Genomic DNA, 18,915 nt, shown 5'->3' with positions numbered 1-18,915 from the left:
TACAACTTAATCCAGGCATCTGAACTCCCTTCTGCAACATATGTATGATCTTTCCATTTTTATACACAACAAAATCTGATAAACAAAGATTATATAAAGAGAAATCGTTGGAGCATTACATCATGAGTGTAGCACAGTCTAGTTTCCTTCTTTTTGAGTAATCCCAACATATACAGCCAGAAGAGTCTAATAATTAGAAAAAAATACAAAAATACTTGTGTTAGGAAAAAAGAAAGTAATTCAGGTTAAAAAAAGTCCCATCTTTCTGCTTTATTTTGCCTCTTTTATATATATATATATATATATACTGGCACCATCTCTGTTCTTAACAGCCCCATCAGTTTGAAACACAAGAATAAAGAAGATAAGAAGGAATAGAAACAGAAATATCTGTTAGGATTAGGAGTAAAAACAACATCTGAAAAGTATTTAGGCCAAAATGATCAAAGATGACCCAGCTCTTGGATGCCTGCCCCTCAGGGGGATGGGCACAGGGAGAAACAGAGTATGCAGAAGCTGGTGCTCTGACCAGAAAACACAAGCCACGGTGCAGCAGACAGAGAAAAGACGTGTAAAAACATGTACTCACACTTGGGAAAGTGTGATGGTTCAGCTACTGACAGCCACTTGAAAGATAATCCTGAAGAAGAGAGCTGGCTTTCTTGCGAAGGCATTCTGTCATAGTTTAAACTGCATTGTTTGCTCCTCTAAGCAGGGAGATAAGCCTGAGAAACACTTGCATGTACAAATGCATTTCTGAGTGGAATGTCCCTCAACATCGAAATAATTGAAGTCATAATCCTGTGGTCCTCTTAATAGCTATCATCAGTATTCCTTGCATGCAATTAAACCCAACCAAATAATGCTGATTACGTGGCTGCAAGATGAAATGCTGAAAGGACTGGAACATGGAGAGGTGTGGTGCAATTCCAGCAGCATGAGGAAGGCTGTGCACAGAGGCACTCTGCTAGCACAGGAAAATGTGGGCACTGAGGAGACAGTAGTTATGATGTATGGACAGGAGTGGGCAAAAGGAAGGCCATTTGGGTAGGGAAGTATTGCAGTACAAAGCTGATTCACTAGCCTTGCAAAGTTGCCATTGCAATTGTTCTCGCAGAGCAGCGTTTTCTAGTAAGCTGCTAGTTTATTTATGAAACAAAATAGCTAAAGCCAAGATTCTGTATAGAAGAGAAAATCTCAAAGGCAATTGGAACCAGAGGTGCAGGACAGGCACCAACAAGGGACAAAATGCAAAGTCAAATGGCTGCTGGTGACAAGGTCATTAGGGAGGAAGGAACAGGTCCCTGGAGTCTTGTGTGGCAGCTTGCTAAGGTGAAATTCCACCTGGTCTTTCTTGGCTTTGTTCAAAGGAGCTGGAGAAACTACCACCACATTTCATGTCTTCTGGCAGTGAGGCATAGGATGAGCTTTGCATGTTGAGTCAACGTGCTGACTTGAGCACAAGGTGTGAGAAGAGAGGATGATATGAGCTCATGTGGCTGCGTGGTTATTGCCAGGGCTTGCTGGAAACCCCCTACCAGACCACTCTGAGAGGCCACGACCACCTCCATGGCCCTCACAGGGAGTCCAAAGAAGGCTGGAAGGAAATTGCCCTCAGAACAAAGCCCAGGAGGTGTGTTCAACTTCTTGACTGTAGAAAATTGCATTAATCTACTAAGGACACAAAACTGTTGTGTGAGCAACGTGGCCAACCTCAGTCCTGAGATACAAGGTCTCACAGCTTGTACCACCACCAGCAGGTGCCCTGGCCTCCTCACAGCACTCAGTTCTCACCAGATAGCTCTGAGAAAAGTGGAAAGAGGTCATAAACTCCACAAGTCTGACAATCAACAGGACGGGACAATACACTTCTCTTTGGAAATGGGGTATTATACTGTCCTCCCTGCTCTCACAGCATTGCCAACCTGCAAGTAAAGGCCAGAGTTTGCTCTAATTAGTTCTCTCTGTCTGCACAAACCAGAACCTACAAAATGTCCTGCAGACCCACTTCTAAGCACAACACCTGCATGGGCTGTGGCTGGACATGAAAGCCTGAGGAAGGGGCTCCATTTGGTATTGTGGAAGATGTGGATTTTACTCGTTACACACTTCCAAAGCCAAATTCCTCTGGGGCTTTTGCTGTCTGCCACATCAAGCCCCTGAAGACAGAGAATTACACCAATATTCTGGCTGCAGAATCAAACCCTTCATGTACTACCCTAGCTCAGAGCAGAAGAGCTGAAGTCCCACTTCGTCCCTCCTCCTCCTCCTCCTGGACAAATCTCTACCCTCTGGTATATTAAAAAAAACAAAAGCATTTCACAGCTCAGCTTTTTTTGGGACTGAGATGTGACACCTCCCCCAGTCCAAGCCAGCCGTCAGCACGCTGCAGTGGTCCCCGAGGTCTGCCGAGGACGGTGGCAGCAGCTGCCTCTGCCGCCGGAACCTGCCGAGTTGCTCCTGCTGGTCTGGGGAGCAGAGGACGGCGGGTCCCGCAGGTGTCCCCCGGAGGAGGAGGAGGAGGAGGAGGCCCCGTGGGATCATGTGTGGCACCCGAGCAGATGCTCTCTGGCTCTCGGTGCTCTCCGTGAGACAGAGCCTCTCGGATCCCATCACTGACTGCCAGAGGACGGCCGTGCTCCCGCGCCTGCAGCTGCTCCTTTAACGTACAAAGGCAGGGTTTGAAGTGAAGGGAAGAATGGGAGTCTGGCTGCAGCGTTCCCTTCACGGCTACAACAACGGGTTAGAAGATGCTGAGAGTTTTGATGCCTGGAAAACTGGATTCTGACTCGTGAGAGGCTTTGAACTACCCCCCTCCCCCCCCTCCCCCAAATAAAACAAACCCCTTTGACTTCTTCTCTCAGCAGGAGGGGGAGGGAGGGCGGATTTACCATGAAGACGAATCGAAGATGCAGAGCCCTGCTAGCAGTGAGTCTGAATCTGATGGCTCTCCTCTTCTCTACAACAGCTTTTATCACGACCCACTGGTGTGAAGGCACACAGAGGGTCCCCAAGCCGAGCTGTGGGAAAGAGAAGAAGACAAACTGCCTCAACTACAGCGGGAATGAGACTGCAAATGAGACAAACCAGAATGTGGTTCATTACAGCTGGGAAACGGGAGATGACCGCTTCCTTTTCAGGTATTTCCACACTGGGATCTGGTACTCCTGTGAGGAAAATATCAATGCTGCTGGTAAGTATAAAACAACTTCCTTCAGCTTGGGTTGCTTTGTGTTTGGCTCAGTGTGATAAACGCACGGGCGAGCTGTTCTGTGCTGTGTCTTAAAGCAGATTCGCCCTGCAGAGAGAGAGAGAGAGGCAGGATTTTAACAGTTCTTTGTTGAAAAGCAACCTGTTTCCAGTGAGAGCAAGGATTTGCTTGTTTACCTGCTGGCTGATGCAGGGTCTGTGCTCTAAAGCCAGCTGAACCTCTGGTAAGCTGTTATGTGCTACCCTCATAGGCACTGCAGCCAGAGACTGGCCAGTGCCTCCCTTCTGGGAGCTGCTCCCTGGAGTGCCCAAAAGACAGCGGATGGTAGTTGTTAAGGAGGTTCTGACATCTGACTGTGATTGCCCCTGAAATAACTCCTAGGACACTGGTGTGAATGACAGGGAAAGCACAAAAGTCACAGTTTTTATCATGCTGTAGCCTAGACTGCCTTTTTTTTCTGGTATCCCTTAAGTAAACGACCACCCACAGCCCCTTCCCAGTGACCGGAGTGTGTGTTTATTGAAGTAGAGAAATGGCAGTTAAAGGGCACAACCGGGCACAAGAAAGCTCATTTCTGTTCTCTGCTCGGTCATTTACTTGCTGAACCACTCAGGAAGGTATATCTCCAGTTTACCAGTGCATTCACCTCCTCTACACTACCCTGGCTCTTACCAAGAAATAAAACAGTGGAGGGTGGATGGAAAGGAGCAGCCATGGGACTGATTTAAGTCTCAACAGATGCAAACTGACAGCCTCTACTCCCAGAGCTGTCTGGTAGAGCTAACATCCAAACTCTGCTTTTGAAAGAGTTTTTTCCCAGATAATGTGATTGGAAAATTAAGTTTACAAATGTAACACAGGATGAGCTGATGAAAGCTCGTGGATACTGGTTCCTCCTTGCTGGGCTGTTGCCATTCTGTCCTGCCATTGCCCAAGGATTAGACTGGGAGGTTGATCCTTCATCACTGTTAAGAGAGAAGAACAGTTAATCATCCCACAAGTCTCTGAGGAAACAACCTCCCTGATAATGGGAAGTTTATGACATCCTGGTAAAACTGCTCTGTAAGGTTGTAACATAAAGTGGGGCAACCTTAGGGAGCAGCTCACGGTCCATTTCATCCCAAGGTGCTCTATATATTCCCTGGTACTTTTGATGATGGTGCTTCAAGAATGAGTCAGTCATTAAAACTCAATTTAATGTATGAAAAAGAAAGTTAATGAACTTCAACATTGAGATTGCCAATAAACAGCTCCATGCTGAAATGAAAGCACCAAAGTAACCCTCTGGATGTCAGAAAAGAAATATATACATAGCAAAAAGAAGATTCTTTGTCTTACTGATTTGGAAACAAACTTAGGCCACAGCAGCATGAGGGAGCTCCAACTTTTTGAGAGTGTTAGCTGGGACTGGGACAATCAAGCATGCCCAGATTTCTGGCAGATATTGGAAGCTTTTCAAGCCAAGATTTATGTGTGAGATAAGTTGTAACTGTGTGACTCTAGCCCACTCAGAAAACTGAGTTATCTGTGGGAGAAGAGAAATACAGTGATCTATTCTGTACTGGGTAAACAAAGCTGTGCTGCCGTGGGTGATTTCAGGAGATAGCTGGAAGACAGCTTTAGAAAGTGATGGTGAAAGCAGGAGAGAAGGTGTTGTTTCTCCCTCCCCACACTGCCAGAGCAGCTACATGTGTGTTTCCTCTGATTTCAAACATTAACTTGGTGAAAAGTACTCCTCAGTTCCCAGACCAGGAGTGACCAACCTTTGGAAAGAATCCAGCCAGGAGAAAGACAGCTGCCTCATCCAGGATTTACCATAGTGTTTTTCTGATCAGGACAGGAACAGTGTCATGGACACAGGTCTAAATTTGTCCCTAAGAGTGACAACATAGAATAACCATGAAAGGTACATCATTCAGACTTAAGGGTTTGTTATACCAGACTGTCAGGATGTTGTCATGGACTTTTGCAACCTGATTGGTGATGATTTCACCTGAGCTCCAAGGCAGAAAGGCACCAGCCAGCCCCAATCCAACATCACTGTCATCATGCTTATACATACACCTCCAACACAACATATCTGTGAGTAACCCGTCCCATAGGCTCATCACACTGTCCACAGCCCTGCAGGTATCACAAGTCATACAGTCACCATGCTGTTAGTAAACTCCCCAAGATGCCAGGAGAATGTCCAAAAAATACCACTAAGCACACAGAAAGTAGTATATGAAAGTATTCCAAATCTCTAGTTTGATAACACTCCATACTTTCAGTAACACCTCTCTTAAAGCTTTACCAGCAGCATCCTGAAAACAACTCCAACAACAGCCTTCCTCCAGGCAAAGTCCTTTCAGTAGCCCCTCCAGAGCCTCACACCTTTGTCAGCAGAACCTACAGCCACAGTCTTTGGCCAGAACCATTCCTGCATCTCTTGACCTATCCCTGATTCCTCACTGCCAACAGCTGAAGTTAAGCAACATGAATCCCACCAGTGCTTGTGATGCTGTCAAAAACCTCCAGAGACTCCTAACATTCCCAGCTGAGCCACATTCTTCCTCTAACCACAAGGGTTTTGATTTCTCTCTCTTTAACAGTCACAATGTTGTCAAAACTTTCTGCTGTCTGCACTGGTGCAGCTGCAACACAGCAGGCTGGTACTGCAAGGGACAGGATTGCAGGGCTCCCAGTTGGCTGCAAGGGGCTGGGATGCAGTCACACCTTAAAATGATGTTCAGGCTGCAAATCAAACAAGTTTTTGAGTTTTTTCTCCTCCCACTTTTTATCTGAAATGTCCACTTATATTCCAGAGGTTGAGGTGCAAAAAGCATGCCATCTGCTCTCTGTGCAGAGACTAGTGAGGCAGGCCTTCATCTCATTTCAGGTTCCTGGTTGTCATTGGCATCTCTAACAGAGATTGAATGCTGTGATTAGTTCCTGAAATAATTTGCAGATCTAGAGTTTATTTTTACCCAGCGTGTCTAGGACAGCTAAAGAATCCAAAAAAGCATTTAGCACCTGAGAAATACAATTGTGAAACCCTTCTGGGAATAGAGAGACAGGAGCAAATATATTTCATTGGTGGGTGAGTACTGTAATTATTTAGCACAATTTCTGACTCAAAAGTATGCTGAATCCCAGCCTACCAAGATGAAGATGAAGGCTGTTCTTTTCAATGCTTTGGATCCCACACAGGTGGAGCTACTTTTTGTAAGAGCAATACACCTAACCTCTGCAAGGGGATGAAGCCTAAGCACACCCTGTGAGCTCTGTAGATTGTGCTGGTCATGAGCCCTATTCTGCACTCACACGCTGCACAGGGCACTCGGTGCCTCATCCCAGGCCATGAATTCCTTGGCTATGGCCAGGCATCTCAGAGCCAAGCTCTCTATCACTGGTTTTCAAGTATGACTTTGAGTGCATATCTCATTTCACACCAGCAGTCTGGGTCTGTGCTCACACACCTCACAAAATACCAGACAAGTGATGTGCAGGAGTGGTAAAGTAGCTGATAGATTCTATCACTCAAGAACATGAATGCCATGAAAAAAATGAAGCAGGTATGGTGTCATACCAGGCAGAGGAGTTTGAGAGATGGAAAGCAATGCCAGGTTAGCTGAATTTGCTCGATAGTGTGTTTGCTTTGATCTCAATAGAACAAAACATGAACTTGGATCTTGTTTTGGTTGCTAATGAACAGGCAATCTCAGTAATAACATTCCCAGTCAGAGGGAAAAGCAGCTGCCTAGGTACTGTCCCATTAAATAAACAATGAGCCTTTCCCTGCTGCTCACAGAAGCCTGGGAGATCAGAAATAGATATGTACAGGCTTGTTTTGTATTCTTGGAATGGCTTTTTGAGGGCAAGGGGTCTGTAGCTCTTTGTATGCTCTGTACTACATATTCCTTAACGCACTTTAAGGAGTAAATGGTAGAGTGGAACTTACATGGAATGTAAGGATGCATCAAAATGGATCATAAATAAGGGCATTAAATGCACATTTGAGAAGGAGCCAGAGCAGAGAGAGCTGTATCTTGCAGAAATGAGTAAACTTGTAACACATAAAGACAAGAACTTGCTACAGACTTTCAAAGACCCAGAGTGGTTTTGCATCACCCTTCTCCCCCCTCCCACCTGGTGATAACAAGCATATGTGATGCACCACAGGCAGCTATCCAGAGAGAGGGACTGGGGAGAAGCACCTCATGAGTATGTAATTAAAAGCAAGAGGAATTGGGAATTCTTGCAGGATTATGAGAAATCTAATCTAATTGGCATGACTGAAACCTGGCAGGTTCATTGGCATGACTGGAATGTAAAAATTGCTGGTGATAAATTGTTTAGGAAGGGAAGAGTGGTAAAAGGAATTGAGGAGGTAGAGCTCTATATTATAGATAACATTTCCAGCAATAGAGGAACTGAACCCAGGAGGCCTGGATAATCTCCATCTGAGGATGCTGAAATAATTGGCACATGAAAATGCAGGTTTTAGTAGCAAGAATCTGCACATGGCTGTATTCAAAGAAGCCTGGGAAAAAATGATACAGGCCACTTGATCCAGCAACCTTAGGACAATTTTCAGGGAAAGCACTCAGTACACAACAACAAATGGGTTTTATCACAGGTAGGATTTTATTCAAGGTAAATATTTTAACAAGATGAATCACTTCTTAGGCAAGGTAATGCATTAGACCCAGTCTCTGTGGATCTAGTAAAAAAAGCATTTGATGGAATGTGCCACTGAACATTCTTTGCAGAAGAACTATACAGGGTGGAAAGAATGGTAACTAGATGGTGATAGATGTAGGCATGCTTCCACACTGGGGAATGCTGAACAACCTGAGCCTCTTCAGGCTGGAAGGAAGGTCCAGCTTACAGAGAACTATAATATTGGTGAGGATTAACTGGGAAGAAATATCGTTGACTGCCTTCATGATTTAAGAACAGGAAAGCAGAGCATACAGAAAGAAACACTTCCTACAGAGCTCCCTACCAGGGAATGTCATGAATGCCAAAGCTGGGGATTGCATGGCTCCAGGGAGGAAAGTCCCTGAACTACTGACGCAGTACTGATATCACAAGGGGAGTACATGACCTGAATCACCCTATAGCCACCCTTTTGCTCTTCTCTAAGTATCTGTCACTGGATGATGATACAGATAGTGAAGTAGGCAGAGCTTTGGCTTGGATCTGTGGCACAGATTTTACTTTATTTAATTTATTGTAACAGGGATAAATAGACCAAAGAACAGTCTTACAAGAAGGCTGTGGCAAGTAATATAAAAAGGGAAATTATCACAATGGAGATATTTCTAGTCATCCTCCAATTTGGTTTTGGGAGCGATTCTGTAATTGTTGAGATTAGTGATCCAGGAAAAGGAACCAGGGATACAATTCAGTGTCACCCAATATGTAAAACAACCAAAAAGGCAAGACTAATCCTGCAACAAACCTGTGGACATTAGCAAATGCAGATGTCTGTGCCTAAACTGATCAACATCATCATTACAGCCAACTGATCACATCATCATTACAGTCAGTAGAAAGTAGTTAGTACGTCTGGAGGAGATTAAATTCCTCCTCATATGGGATGAACTGAGCCCTTGGATCACATGTTTTCCTCATTGACCAAAAAGGGATCTAAGAAGTTGCCATTTCTAACACAGAAGCCTTAATCTGAAGAGAATAATCCTGCTTTAAATGCAGCCCTTACGTATGCTGTGACATATTGGCATGTGGGAATACTGGCATTACAGAGAAAAGGGGTTTGTGCATCACTCACAACATCAGCTGGTTTCACAGAGGTGTGGGAATAGCACTAAAAACTGTAAAATGTTCAAAGCACTAAACACTAAGGCATAAAACTGAGGTTTCAGGTGGTTATCAGTGTCAGGCACAAGATTAGAAACAAATTGTTGGCCAGTATTTGGTTGTGGGGTGACTGTGAGCTGCCAAGTGCTGCCATATGAAGGAAAGGTGTTACTCTAGGGAAGGAATCAGGCAACATCAGTGTGTTTTGTTAATGCCATCATGAATAGTTACAGTAAGGACAAAGGGGGAGTGAAATAGATACAGAGCTGGATTTCCAAGTTAGTTAAGGAGAGTCTCATTCAAGAAAAAAAAAAAGAGAAAAGCTGGTCCTCTTGAGTGTAACAAACAGAAGATCTAGAGGGGATGTGATAGTACCTTACATATGTATGAATAAATCTGACTAAAGTAACTTGTCATTGAGTCAAATGTGAAAATCCAAGGAGAGGGCTCCCAGAAATTGTGTTTCTGGACATCACCTCCACAGAGGGCAGAGTGAGCATGAGAAATCCAGGGGCTGAAATGGCTACTTCCTAAAGTCACTGAAAGAACTGTATGATGGAGGAGAAATGATTCTGGCATGAGGAAGCTTGGAATGAGTCCTGCATATCTCGTGTGTTGGTATCTTAAGGAGATCTGAAAGGAGTCATCTTAGAATCATACAATCACAGAATGGCTTCAACTGGAAGAGACCTTTAAGTTCATTGAGTCCAGCCTTTATCCCAGCTCCATCAACCACCAGCTCATTTCCCTCAGTGCAACATCTACCCATCTCTGAAACCCTTCCAGGGACAGTGACTCCAGCCCCTCCCTGGGCAGCTGTTCCAATGCCTGACAGCCCTGTCAGCAAAGAAATTCCTCCTCAGATCCAGCCTGAACCTCCCCTGGCACAACTTGAGGCTGTCTCCTCTTGTTCTATTGCTTGTCACCAGGGAGAACAGACCAACCCCCACCTCGCTGCAGCTTCCTTTCAGGTAGCTGTAAAGAGTGAGAAGCTCTCCCCTGAGCCTTCTTTTCTCCAGGCTCAACAGCCCCAGATCCCTCAGCTGTTCCTCACATGAGACATGCTCCAAATCCTTTCCTAGCTTGGTAGCCCAGACTCTGGATCCTCTCCAACATCTCAACGTCCTTCTTGGTTTAATCCTGGTTTGTCTGCCTTGTTAACACCATGTGTATATCCTGGTACGTGCCATCCATGCTTCAGGCTGCCACTAGTCACGAGTGGGAGTCAAGAAAAAGCGGTTGATGTGTATCACGTTTGCCAGAGGGTTTAGTGCCTTCTCTAAAGCGTTAGACACTGGCTACAGGTGCAGACGGTAGGCGAGGAGGTTGCTTTGCTGCCGTTGACGTTATTACAGCTTCTCAGTATCTAATTGGTATGTCTGCTCATGCACTGAACATTAAACTGATGATCTAATTTGGGATCAGAAGGGAAATCTCCCTCAGGCTAGATAACAGGGATAGTAAGAATTTTTTGCCTTTCTTTACAACATGGGGAAGGCTCCATTTCAGAAAAGCACTTGTGAACTCTTCCCAACAAATCCCTGGCTTTCTGCTGATAGGCTTGGCCACAGGAATTTAAGCTCTGTGATAAGAGCCTTCAAGTCTGTTCCTCACAGTGACTCTTGCTCTCTTCCTGTGGTTTCTGAGATGATGATTGCATTCTTGTAGACATTCAGCTTTTTATAGGATGTTGGGGATATTTTGTGTCTGCAGTGCACTGGATATTTTGGATTTTAGGTCCCCCTGCTCCTGCTAGACAGACTAGCTGTATGAACATCTATCATACATAAGATGTGGATGTAAAGTCCCTGCAGGCTGAGACTCATAACCAAGTAAGGGACTAGGCAGAGAAACACTCCTTGTTTGATGTTACTCTGCTTCATGAGCAAAAAGTGCGTTGGATTCTCTTTGGATGTGTCTGTCCTCAATCACTTAACTCAGTAGCCTTAAAGGAGGCATCTGAGGGGTCTGGCAGTTCCTTGTAAATGGAATAAACTTCAAAGGGCTGGAAGACTAACACACAGATCCCATATTTCAAAGAGAACTCAGATGCTTACCCCAGTGTCAGTGCAAAATATGAACAGATGCATTCAGGGCTGTAGAAAAAAATACAGGATGGAGTATCAATCATCATGGTATCTACATGGGTTTTAAATTACACTAGACTCAATCCTGATTTTAAACCTTTCTTTATATGGGATTAACAGAACTGACTTACTGACAGATCTCAAAATGGGGACTTACCAGGGAACAGGGCTGCTTCTGGCAGGATCCTCTGTTAATTGTGAGTTGATGTGATGTTAATCAGTATTCTTGTTGGTAAACAAAATAGAAATATAAATCTTCTCTGATCTTGCTTACAAATATCTACAGAAACCAGTAAATGAGAAGAAGCAGATGTTGTTACTATGGAATGACATGGCTTGTAGAATAGGCACAGACAAACAATATTCACTTTAAGGTGTTCCACCTTGCATTTGGTGGGGAAAAGGACACAAACCATGTTCACAGTGTGGTAAATTGATTGAGACGCAGAACCATTCCACTATGTCTAGACTCACTAGATTCAGAGAGACCAAAACCCACACCATACTGTCATTCAGCCTGATTTCACTGCACATCACCCAGACAAAAACCACTAAACGAGAACTTGTTGCAAAGTTATTAGGTACAAGCTTGGAAATCGGGTTCCCAAGAAGAAATGCAAGCACAACGTTTCTCACTTGATTTCAAAAACAGGATAGTCATGTGCTGTGTACTGCAGTCTGTGGCTAAAAGGTTAAGGTTACCTCAGTAAGCAAACCCAAAAAGCCAAAAAGCAACTGGGCATCTTTTGGTTGGGAAGGTGAGAGAAGTTTCTGGAGTTCACTGTGAAACAGGCAGTGTAAATTGCCACAGCTACGAGGAACAGAGAGCAGATAGATGGGAAAACCAGAGAAGAAATAGTGTTATGGTTTTAACTGTGGAGAAGAAATACTGTTATGGTGTTAAGCATGGAGAAGAAATACAGGCTGATGTAGTACAGGGTCTGACATTCAAGGTCTTCTCCCCTCCAGCAATCCCTTTGCCTCTTACTTACAGTCACTTGCACGTGTTTCAAGCTGCAGCCTCAGGACTCATGCTCCCAGCAACCTGCTGTTCCATCAGAGTCATGCTCTGTCCCAAATCTGTCTTTCCCTCCATTTTGGCACAGGTCAGCTTTTGATGTTTTCATTTTATGGATTAATCTCATCCATGAAAAGGAGTTTCCTTCTTTGCTGTCAGTGACTTTCATCTCTTCCTGCCTTGTTTATGTATCTCTGGAGCCAGGGCACAGATCCAATGCAAATACTCCAGCTGGGCAATATCTGGAGAGAAGCACTGGCATGATTAAATGAGAATCCACATTGATCCACAGCTAATAAATGGAAAGAGTGGGTGCTATTGAACCATATTTCTTCTACAACTGGACCTTTAGGGTCTTATTGATTACTTACTCCTTTGATCTTTGTTAACCATCAGCCTGAATGGAACTACTAATGCTGTCACATAAGGCAATTTTCTGGGGAGACCTTATAGTCCTACAGATACTGGAAGACCACTAACTGGTTTATTTTGGCATATTTACAGCAGCAGAGTGTGGCAGATGGTCACCTGTGGGAACAGGTGAACCTGCTTCTGCATGGGGGGTTGGACTAGATGATTTCTAAAGGTCTCTTCCAACCCTACCATTCTGTGATTCTATGAAGAGGTGAAGACCCTCCTCCTCCCATTCCTTGGCCTGAAATGCTTAAAGCAACACAGAACTCTTTGTCTGATTTAGTGTTTTCCAGATTATAAAGTCATGTCTAATTTGACACCTGAATCATTGAAAGCCTCTTCTCAGCACCATTGTTTCCTTGATTCCTCCAATCATAGGGAAATCTGAACTATTTTCCAGCTCTCCAAATGACAGATGTGTGTACACATCCATCAAGTCTTACCAAGATAATTAGATGAGTCTTGAGACTTGGATGTGTTTCAGTTAGACATGATTGGAGAGCAGCCTGTGGAGATGTTTGCTTTCAGAAACTGTGCAAGATTTTTCACATCAGAGAGAGTTTCAGCACAGAAAATACAGTTGCCATGGCACATAGTCCCAGTTAGCAGAAATGTGTTAGGCATTCCCTGCTCTGCCTGGCCTCCCTTGCTCCCTGCACAACTATCTATTGCTCTAATGAACCAAGGGGGGAAACTCCTGAGTGTGCACAATACCTCTGATAAAACAATTACCATTTCTTTGTGAATATGTGGATTGAGGAAAAATGCAGGCCTGAAAGGAAAAAGTGGAAAGCTTTAAGCTTTTCCACGTTAAAAGGTAGAAAGTTTGAGAAGAAAGGTTGAGTTTCCTGAGAGAGAGCAGTAGTATAGCCTTCAGATTTAAAAAAACAACCCCAAAAGGGAAAAAGATTGTGAGTCATCTCAGCAGGGGCTGAGAAACTGAACAAATTCTCTTGTTACTTGGAAGTAAGAGAAATATTGAGGGGCAGCAGCTGTGAATGACAGCTGCCAGAGTGAAATGATTCTTCAGGACATATTTTAGTGGAATTCTGTATCAACTTTTTCATTCTCTAAGAACAACAAAAATGTTGCCCCAACAAAACCAACATGGCCAGCTGGAAGATGTTGATTTCACAGATTAATACTTGATATTTCATTAGAAAATATAATCAATTAAATGCTCTTTCTGGGATCAGTTTAATCAAAAGTGTGATATTTCATTCATTAATTAACCTGATACAACTCACTTTGAGCTCATTAACCTGTGTCTTCCTTAATGTAGAACTTTATTTCACTGAAGTTATGTTGGAGTCCTCAGCCTCATCTCGGATCCCTTGAGGGTTACACCTTTTTTTAGACAAATACAATGATCTTACTCTCAGTAGATGATGTGGGAATCTCATCAGAATCACATGACTCCAGATATAATTGGAGAGATAAAGATTTGTTAGGGCCTGTTGGTTAAAAAGGGGACTTTGTCTCTCTTAGGCTGGGAGCCAGAGTGTTACTAAAAGGGAATGCTGTTCAAATAAAATTTAATCATTTAAATTTCCATCAGAACTGTACTTTTGAACCCATAAAATTTTATGCAGACTAAGTGAATCCAGACAGCTTTTCCTCTTATCTTTTTGTGAGATGAAAAGCAAGAGTTACAACAGAGATCCTTCGTTCAGCCAGAACTACCAGATTCCTTTTAAGTCAAATTATTTCACTAGAATATCTTGAAACCATGTAGTTAGGAAACATACAAACTAGGGCTGTTTTTTCTTTTGCTGCCCTGGTTATTAATGAAGCATTTATCACTATCTCAGAGAGGAAAGAACTCAGGCATGTAGGTCCAATAAGTATGAACGAGGACATCAACTTCTGGTCCTTGCTATTGCAACAGCCACGTTATAAACTTAGAATATTGTCTTAAAACCTGTGCTTTTTTATTTGGGTGTGTTTTCTGCCCTCTTCCTAATTTCCAGTCTGAACCACCACTTTAATGAGGTATACTATGGACAAGTCCAACTGCTGTTGTGCAGTCTGAGGTCCTGAGAACAAGAGCAAACAAACCATACAATTTAGACAACAGGTGGAAGAAACAATAGAATCCCTGTGGGTCTCACAAAGGCTTAAAGTCAGAGTGATTCTGGTGTGCACATTGAGCTTGGAAGCACATCTATGTGCTATAGTTTAGACTCAATCTAAGTGCACCTGAACTTGCCTTTCCAACTGTCATATAGAGCTCTCCAATTGCTCCCTAGTATCTTCCATAGACCCTTAGAAGGAGGTCATCCTGCATTCACTTTGGAAGCTGCAGCTGCCCAAAGCATGTGTGACACTGAAGTAAATCTGTTCAGTGGGGAAGGTAAGGGAGCAGCCCCACTACATCCACAAGCAAGGGAAAGGGAGGTGTCTGGGGGACTGATATGCACATCTGAGGTGACAGGACACGAGAGTGACCCTGCACCACGTGCAACTGCTTGTCAGCATTATTCTGCAGTGCCTCCTTTCCATCCCTGCAGCATTCTTATTCTTACCAGCTCATTTACTTTCTCCAGAAAGCAGCTGTGCCAGAATAGTGCCTGCTTTTCACATAACCTTCTAGTTTTTCCTGGAACTATTTGATTTTGCAGACATGAGACACTTTTTGTGACAAGTATGTGCCACAAACTTGGAAGGGCTGGAAGCTCAGGGCTTCCCACCACACTGGGAGCAGGAAAAAGAGAAGAAAGGGTATGGGACTCATGCTGGAAGCAAGACAGAGAGATCATCTCTTTATGCTGCCATAACTTTCTGTGTCCCTGGCACTGACACAGTGATAACAACCACATCTTCCTATATACTCCGTCCTGAGAACACACAGAAGCCCAAAGCTGTGTTTTCTTCAGCAGAAACTACTGAGGAGCTGAAAAACATTTGACCTGCAGTGCTGCAGGAGCCTCTGCAGATGCAGACATGAAAGGGGAAAATTCTTCATGAGCCTGTCTGAGGAAACACCCTGTATGCTCCTGGGAAGCTGATCCCAGGGAATTTGAAGGGCCAGGGTACTTCTCTCTTCACTTTTTGCTGCTGCTGTCCTTCCCAGTTCAGGGTAGGCACTTATTCGACGTGCAGGTGCATGCATGATACTCCCATGGCTGATCACACAGACCAACCCAGAGAGAGCTGTGCCTTTACCAGCACCCACAGAAAAAAACCACCATCACACTCCCACCCAAAAGCTCACTCCTCTTCCTCTTCTCTGGCTGAGCAGGCTTGCAGATCAATATTGAAACATGCACACCCCTTCCCTCCATAGGGGGACCATCATACTTGTGGTGTCTCAGATATTATCATGGGCTCTAAGGTTATTATCCATATCAACATATGGACCAAGGACCTTAAGATCTCTTGTCCAGCTACCAGCTCAGACCTTGGGTCTTTCCAGATGTGTCTCCTCTCAGTATCTGTCTACTTCAGTTTGAAGTTCCCTAGCAAATTACAAATAAACATAGACCTGCACATGTGCAGGATTATATCAATTAATAAGGATTAATTAGGATTAAAACCCCAACAGTACCCAGTCCTACAGGCCCCTGTGACCTATGTCCCCTTCTTGGGAAGCTCAGAGGTGACACAACTGAGCCCAGCTAGAAGTCTGGTTATGAGGGAATGCATTTGCAAGGGCTTGAATAAATGATGTTTTCACCTCACCCTTGGGAAGCCATAGAAGAAGCTGGTACCAAGTGCTTTGCTCTTATTGATGTTTAGGTGGTCAATCAGTCCTCTCTCCTCAGCCTGCAGTAGCTTCCTGACACTGCTGAGCTCCAGAGGGCTTCATATGCATTGTACATGGCCATTGCCGCTGCATGGAAGTGAGGAACATTCAAGTCAGGTCACATCACTTCTTTCTATATGAGTTATGAGCAGGAGAGATCTCTTCTTGGCTTTCTCCTCTGTCAGAATTGCTGGATGGAGGACTCTCAGGGGGATAAATCCTAGACGCTGTTCTTGTTGCACCTCTAAACAGTCTTTTCTATATTCTCTAAAGACTCTCCAGGAGCCTGGTTTTGAGGAGAAGATGCATCTGGAAAAGGGCAGCACAGCAGGATAAACTCTGCCAAGTCTAAAATTAAACTTAAGAGGGCTTAAGAGATCAGTTATACAAGATACCCAAAAATAACTTAGAATAAATCCTAAGAGGAACAAGTGAAAGCGCTGCTGACATCTTCAGTTCTCAGTGAGATGCATATCTGCATGTTGAAGTATGAATGTGGTCTATAAATACCACCAGTGGTTACCACTGAAAACAGAGAAGGGGTTTCCAGTGCTCCAGCAACAGGAACGTTGAAGGGAAGTGCTCTTTGCAGGAACTGTTTGTGCAGTTCCTACCACAACCTTTAGCAGTAAAGGAGGCACAATCCAGATATAAGACATTGAAAGTGTCTCTGTCTCCAATCTACAGTCATTCTTTGTGCTATGGCTCCAATAGGACTTTTGCCAGACATTCCAGCACTTCCTGACCATATTGTTTAAACAGGAGGCCTCAGCCACAGCCAGCAATCCTGGGAGAGATGATGTTCTGGGTAAGCTAGTTTGAGGGATGACAAGGGATGCACATTCCCCCACATGGCCTGTGATCCCAGTCTACCCCTGTCCTGCAGACAAGGCACCTGCAGCCAGATGGTGGTACCATCAGCCTCCTCAGAACCCACACATGTCAGAAAGGCTTTGCACCTTGCCATATATCCAAAAGGCATCATGGATCTCCAGCTCTCAGAGCAGCCTGTGAAGTTTCTGCAGTAACAGATGCCATTCCCCTTTGGCTGCTTTGGGATAACATGCTAGAGGGTCAGGTATTTGTTGGAGGCTTCCAGTAATATCATAGATTCATGGAATGGCAGGGGTTAGAAGGGACCTTTAGAGATCATCTAGTCCAATCTCCCTGCAGAAGCAGCTCCATCTAGCAGGTCCACATGTGGCTTCAGATTCATTACAATCACAGGTGAGAGATGACTTGGTGCTAGGCAGTTGACTTGAACTCAGGCTAAAATAAAAGTGTGATAAAAGTAATAGCTTACATTTAAAAAAAAACCCAAACCCAAACCACAGATCCATACAGCTAGAATGGAAAAATCCTGCTTAATCTGCTTATATTGAGTCCAAATCTAAAGGTCCTTTGATTTTGTGTCAATGCATTCCTGATGCACCTCGTGCCCTAAAACTGAGTCTCTGGATGAGAATGATTCCTGCTTAGAGCACAGTAAGTTTTATAGTCTGGATTTCTTTGTCAGAGGCCTGAAGTACACCATGTATGCAAAGAAGTTGAAAGAGCTGGGCTTGTTCATGTCCCTACAAATAGAGAAAGGGTGACTACAACGGTGACAGAGCAGCTAGAGTTGTCCAGGTCGGGTATAAGAAAACCCTTGTGAAGGGTAACGCAGCCCTGGGACCAGAGCAGGAGAGAAACCCCATCCTTGGAGTCACTAAGTAACAAGTATCACCATTCTTGAAGTGTTTCAAGATTTGGCTGGGAAAAAGACACAGCTGACCTGATCAATGTGTCCTGCTGTGAAGAGGAGGCTGGACAGGAGACCTGCAGGGTCCCATCAACACAATGCTCCCAGGATGCTGTGATTTCTCTGATCCATCAGTTATCTTTCAGTCTGTCTGCCCCTAGACTTAATACCTTACACATTTGACATTCCTTCTGCCCAGATACAGATTGCCCTACCTACTTCCTTGGAAACAGAGATGGTGCTTCAATAAGCCAAGTGTCACTTCCTTTTCTTTACTGTCCTCTTTGACAATGCCTGGATTCACAGAGTAGAAATCCTTCCCCTGCCATGGAGATATTGAAATGTTCACTTCAATGTCAAGTGAACCTTTTCTTTTATAGCAGCCTGCACACAGACAGCCTACAGACCATGTACAGAACACTTTTTTTAGCTTATTTAGCACAGGTTTAAAATGGTAAAAAGTAAATAGAAAGTGGCAATAATAACATTATAATGATAGATTGGTATTTCAGCACAGCTATCATTTGAATGGCTATGCTTATCTCAGTCCTGCCAACAAAGACACTGGGAAGATGAACTTTTTATATTGGTTTGTAAATATAATTAATTACAACTAAGAAAATCAAAACTACACACTGATTTCAACACCACTAACAGCATTTTCCCATTTATTCCTTTTTTAATGGTTCCCATTTCCTAAATCAGTCCTTTAACTGTGCAATTAAAATTGGGCAAAATCAATTTAAAAACAGCCTTTGCATCAGTTAAAGCCTTAAAGGGCACGATGGATTCTTACCCATTACATCTGGCAGGCATGCTGGGCTCTGATTCCTCCAGGCAGGAACACTGTGGGTCACCTTGGAAGGAAACACACACTTGGTGTTTGGAGGA

The 18,915-nt window shown here is 44.0% G+C and overlaps 1 protein-coding gene across 1 annotated transcript in view; it reads left to right on the top strand.

Moving 5' to 3' along the window:
- Positions 1 to 3,122: 3,122 nt before the first annotated feature.
- GSG1L (GSG1 like) overlaps positions 3,123 to 18,915 on the top strand; it is a 57,730-nt gene continuing 41,937 nt past the window's right edge. Inside the window, exon 1 of the mRNA XM_061993563.1 lies at positions 3,123 to 3,193. The gene's annotated coding sequence lies outside the window, so the exon portion shown is untranslated. The remainder of the gene's footprint in view (positions 3,194 to 18,915) is intronic.

This window comes from Colius striatus, chromosome 3, assembly GCF_028858725.1.
Source record: "Colius striatus isolate bColStr4 chromosome 3, bColStr4.1.hap1, whole genome shotgun sequence".
NCBI classification, from domain to species: domain Eukaryota; kingdom Metazoa; phylum Chordata; class Aves; order Coliiformes; family Coliidae; genus Colius; species Colius striatus.
The sequence above is the reverse complement of the archived record's forward strand: the minus strand, read 5'-3'. Positions and strand labels throughout refer to the sequence as shown.